The sequence below is a fragment of the Tyto alba genome, unplaced genomic scaffold, assembly GCF_018691265.1.
Source record: "Tyto alba isolate M040663 unplaced genomic scaffold, T.alba_DEE_v4.0 Super-Scaffold_10, whole genome shotgun sequence".
Classification (NCBI taxonomy): Eukaryota; Metazoa; Chordata; class Aves; order Strigiformes; family Tytonidae; genus Tyto; species Tyto alba.
In genome coordinates this window covers 10,447,888-10,453,853 of record NW_024881262.1, presented here as the reverse complement: position 1 = coordinate 10,453,853, position 5,966 = coordinate 10,447,888, and positions in this window count along the sequence as shown.

Here is a 5,966-nt window from a genome sequence, read left to right as displayed (position 1 = left end):
TGTTTGTTTTCATTTTCCTCCATTTTGTTCTTTCCTTGGTTGCTTATGTTTATGGATTAGAGGGTTTTAAGCAGCTGTTTAAGTATCATCATTGGCTGATATCTGACAGACCACAGTCTCTAGATCATGTTTAGGAGGATTTAATCCTGGCAGTCGTAACGGGTTTCACTGCAGGTAAATTTAGTGACTCGTTTTATCTAAAAATTGAATCTCCATATAGAAACATGAACTTGGTCCTGAAGACACACTGCAGCTTAGCATTTTTTTTTCTATGTGACACTGCTGTGTTTCTAGACCTACTTTGCTGACTCTGTAGCAAAACATTAAAGCTCACAGCATGAGGTTCTGTGTCTCTGAAGTCTGCACTGCTTGCTTCATCCAGCCAGTGAAACAAGAACATGTTCCTTGGAAGCTGACAAAATGTCCTCCCATGGGAATAAAGGGATACAAATAATTTTACCAGTTTTAATTTCCCCTCACTTCTGAAAACTAGCAGTTAGTTTTTCTCTCTACAGGTTTCCACTGAGATTGATTTTTTTTTTTTCAAATAGTGAAGGTTTTATTTCGGAATAAAATCTCTTGCAGAAGTCACTGTCAAAATTTGCACACTTGAAATGTTTTGCTGCAATGTGATTTAATTGACCTTAGAGATTTGCAAAGAATTATTAAAGGTAGGTTGTTCCTGTAATCCAGAATTTTAATTTACAAAATATTCAGAAATTTTCTATTTATTACAAATTAATCTTTCTGTTATAAATGTGAATGGTTAAGAGCCATATAATAGCAACATAACTGTAACTAAACTGTTGTCTATAGAACACTTAGTAAGAAAGAAAAAAATTGGTGACTGTTTCAAATGTAGTATTTTAGTATTTGAGCTAATAGGACAATCTCTGCCAGTTATTCTTTATCAATATACCTTTTCAAATAGTGCTGTAGTTCTGATACAAGAGTCATAGATATAAAACAATGACTCTGAACTGATTCAAATTGTAATAATGTACTCTTGCTGCCAGAGAAGAGGGAGGACCAGGTCACGAGACATGTCGTTCAGTCACAGTTGATAAATCTACAGGAAAGAACGAGGGTGTTAAGTGTTCCAGAGTATGGCTTGGTGAGACAGGATCAGAGATGTAACAGTCCCAGAGAGTTTACGGGTCAGCTTGTTATATCAGGTATGTAATATCCTACTTGGTAATGTGAATGCTACCATTCCAAAATGACAGCCTTTCCTAAACCTTAGTTATCTACCTGCGGGGATCTCCATCACTTTTTGCACTCTGCAGCTGCTGTCAGTTACTACAGCTTATGCCCAGTGAAGATCCGTGGTGTGGAGCAGAGCATGAATTTCTGCTGAATCAGGATTAGGACACAGGGAGTGGAGAGCAAGACTGTTCTTATTTCAGTCACAGACTCACTGTGACTTCAGGCAAGTCACTTCATAGGTATTTGCCTGTGTTTCCTTCTATTTAAAGAGCTTGATGGTAATCAAAACACTGCAAACTTTGCAGACACAGTGATTTATAAATTATTATTTTCCATGCTTGCAAGCAAAACTAATTTTAGGTGTAGACTATTTTTACTTGTAAGGTTATTTATTTACCTTTTATACAGTAAATAAGTATACCAGTGAATTGTAAAACTAAAGTTTCCAATGTGTATTGAATCCTTTGTTGTAATGGTTGTAATGTCTAGTTACCAGAAAACCCTAGCTTCTGTCTTCATGATGATTAAAAAATAAATACTCAAGTGTTTTGGCAAGACCTTTAAAAGTCAGTGATAGAGGGGGGGGGGGGGGGAAAAAAAGTAGATCTGAGCACACTATTCCTTTATTAAAGCAACTTGCACCTATTTTAAAGGGCATATCAACCAGTGCACTTTTCACAGGTGTATTTATTTCTGTTGGTTGTTACTCTGTTCAGTCCAATCAGGAATTATTTTTGACTGTGTTCTATCTGTTCAGTTTGTAAAAAGCTCAACAGTGCTGTGTAGAATGTGTTTACTGAATGGTCAATGATAAAGGTCTGAACTTGCAGCTTCTACATAAAGTGTGTTCTCAACAGATACTTTAACAGCTTCTGCAGTTATGATCAAAATGATAGATTTTTACACATGAATGCTTCACAGATAAATATTGCTGAGTATCTTTATGATACTGGAGCATAGCCTTCTGCACAAGAATTCCATTTGGACAGCAATATACACTACTGAATGTTGTATCAAAAAATCAGTATTGCAGAAATTAGTAATTGAAACATTGGCATTTATTTTTATGTGGACTGATTGTATTTCTTGAAAGAAGAGAGCCTGGGTTCTAAAAGCAGTGAAATATATTTTGAGACATTTGATGTTAGTTTAAAACTTGATTATACAATGTATCCATGTTAATATAAACAAGTTCTGGTTGAATACCCCATATTTTTTTATTATAGCGGTAATAAGCAAGTAAAACGCATGTCTGGAGTCCTACTGGGTGTTTGAAATTATAATGGTAGCTGAATTTTTAGCTTTAATCTGTTTTCCCTATAAACTGCGCTGGTGCCAGAAAGTTGCTCTTGAAATGGTAATTGGTCTCCACAAATGGCAGCCAGTCTACTCGCTTAAAAAGTAGGAGATGTTAATGTACTACAGCCAGCAAAGCTCCAAAGAGCATCTGGTGAAAAAGAGCGCTGCTGAGAGCTGCATCCCTCTCTGAAAAGGAAAGACACAGCTTACTCTGGGCTGTACTGTTCTGCTCGCTCACTCAATGTGCACTGGCACACACAGAAATACTCCATGATACATACTGGTCTGATAATTACAGCCAAAGACCCCCTGCAAGTTCAGTGTCCTGTGCTAAGCATCCCACAAACATAAGACAGCTCCTGCTCTACAGTGTTGTATAATGAGATAAAATACGAACTAGAATAAAACAATTTAAAAACAGAACTGTTACATACAGATGCAGTTAATTCATGTTTTCCTTGAAGTTTGCCCCGCTGTATTGATGTTGATAGCTAGTCTGGGGCATGGAGGTTACAATTTACCACTTAACTATCAGAAATTAATATTGGCTGGGTTGTGTAGACACGTTCCTGAAAACCAGTTTGCTGTTACGACAGTGTGAGGAGTGGAAAAGGCTAAATGTGTGTGTGACACGTACGATAGGAGGTAAGAGTCATCTTACTACCCTTGCTTTGTATGTCTGCATTATTCTTGCAGACTGCTTACCTCAAAGCAAAAGGTTCTGCCTCCCATACATGTTTTGTATATTGATAGTAAAATATGTGCTTTGAATTGGGATTGCTTATTTTTATTAAGTTGAATAACTAGTCACAGTGATAGGGAAATAATAGTGTGTCTCAGTCTCCTAGATTCTGAAAGTCAACCACAATACTTTGTAGTGAGAATGGAAAGCTGCTTACAGTTCAAAGATGCAGGTTTTAATCATGAAGTCATAGCTATGATGGTACTGTCTGGTTTATAGCTCGAAGTTTCAAATCATTCTATTTATGAAGATCATGCCTTTTTTACAGAAGTTCTGAGCTAAGGAAATGTCCATATCCCATAAAAATCAACTAGTTCTCTTAATTCTTACTGCCCTCTCATTTCTTAATTCATGTTACTTAATGCCTTGTTTTTAGTATATGTATCTCAGTACTTCTAATGAGTTCCAAAAAATTACAGAAGTTGCAGTTTGCCCATTAGGTGTCCTGGAGAGTCAGTTTATTCAGGCCTGCCAGGGTGTAGTTAGATACGTGAGAAACTTTCAGACTTTCTTAGGCTCACTGACCTGACTTTTCTTCCTTTGTCACATAAACCTGTCCTTTTCCCTCCCAGAGATAGTGTCATGTGGAACCCAGCTCCTAACAGTGCCTGGGACTGGGTGTAGCAACTTCTTAACCCCGTGTGTAATGCAGGAAGGATGAAAATAGAAGGTGAACACCCTTTCCTGCAACCTGTTAACAACAATCTTCAGATACCGGCAATATGCCAGCCTGCAGGTCAAACTGCTTAGACATCTACAGGAGGACTCAGACTGTTTACTTCCTCTGTGCTTCTTTCAACGCAGAAAAAATTATGATGACAGACATTCCAGCCACATCATTTGAATAGTGTTACAGGAGCAGACTGTTGGGTCAGTACCTGTGGATGCCGAGGAACTTTATGCCTTCAGAACAGCATTAAACCTCCTTGTGCAGGATAGTTCACGGGACTTTGTTCTCTTAGTTAAACATCATCAGTGTTTGCAGGCAAAGGGCCATAGTCATAACCACATCACGGCTATTCCATCATTGTAAGATAAATTGGTGGTTTCACTTTCTAGAGCATAAAATAGCTGACAAAAAGATGTGGGGGTTAGAAGGACGTTTCTAGGCCAAGCTTTTCCAGGTTACCATTATCCTTCACAAAGCTTTTGGCCCCCTTTCTCCTAAGTGGAAGATCTCAGCAAGGGGATTACACTAAATGGATTCAGCACTGATGTAATGTGAGACTTGCTTCTCTTAGTATCTGTTCAAGAAAAGAGCTCAACTCGGTGTAAAACAGATTAATATTATATTCAAAACTATCCATTTGACAAACTTGGATTTAAAAACAAACACTGCTTGGTTATCTTAGGGTTTAGATGAGATGATAAAACATCATGGGATCACACAACAAAACAAGGCAGTTGTGTCAGCCTTACCATAAATTACTGTGGTCACAGTGATTAAGCTGCATGCAGATTGTACAAAGAATAATATTTCCTTCTAATCTGTATCACTGAATGCATGTGTCATGTTTACAAATAGCAGAGCTGTTTATCACTGGTCTGACTTGGTGTGTCATCCTGGATGGAGTTGTACAAAAGTTAATATGTTACAAGCCCAATTTAGACAACGTACCCTGAATATGTACAAATACACCTTTTGGCAGCCTCATGGTGCCTCTTGGTTTACAAAGCATCTATTTTTGCTCAGAAGTGGTAAGGGTGAGATTCAGACAGCACACACGTCACTAAAGTGCAGATCTCCATCTGCAGCTGTACAGCCAGCCAGTAGACATATGGACATGAGTGGAATTGGGGCAATCTGCCTGTGTCCTGAAGTGTGTGCTGTGCAGGATATGCCTAGTGCAACGTGCCATGTATGGAGAAGATAACTCAGTCTAATCAACCTGGTTCAGGCTGAGGCACCAGACAGCCTCGCTGCAGTAGCCAAGAGCTCTGGGTAGGGTAACTTACCTTAGATTCAGCAATTCACATACCTATAGAAGCACTCTGGAAATCAAGGAAGAAGAGCAGACTTTAGCTCCCACTAAAATCAGTAACACTAAACTTACAACTCAAATGGCAGTAGGAACCCATTCCTTTTCTCATGTTCAGACTGAACTTAAATTGAAAAAAACCCACAAAACAGTATCATGCACACTGGGAATAGCATTAATCTGCATTTCACATATTTTTTTTGTATTTCACTTGCATTTCACTGAATTGTCTATCTGCCCTGCTAAGAATCCCCTGCAAAGAAATTAAGTATGATTTTCCATACTTTACACAATGGAAGTTTATAACGTAGAGGAATTTAGTAAATTAGATCAAATCACAAGTCAGTTGGAAGCAGAGTCCAAATGTCCTGACTCCCAGAAAAGATGGTACAACAAAAACAATTTCCCAGCGTTAAAGTACTGAGAACAACTTCCACCAGCCCTGCAGCTAGTTTAAAAATTGCTAATTTGTAACCCAGGCAGAAGATGAAAATAATGGATTGAACTAAAAGTTGTAGCAATGGTGAATTTTTCAAGGAATGTTTTGAAAGTAAACATAATTTGAATGCATAAAATCAGGTCTTCTAGATAATACCTGTCTACTGATTTAAGTAGCCCCTTATTAAAGCTTCTGAACACACTTGCATGTAAAGTTCCTTGTGCTCTTAAATATTTGTAACATTAGGCCTTTATTATGAGTTTAATCTAAAACTCATTTGAAAACAAAGCATAGGACCATG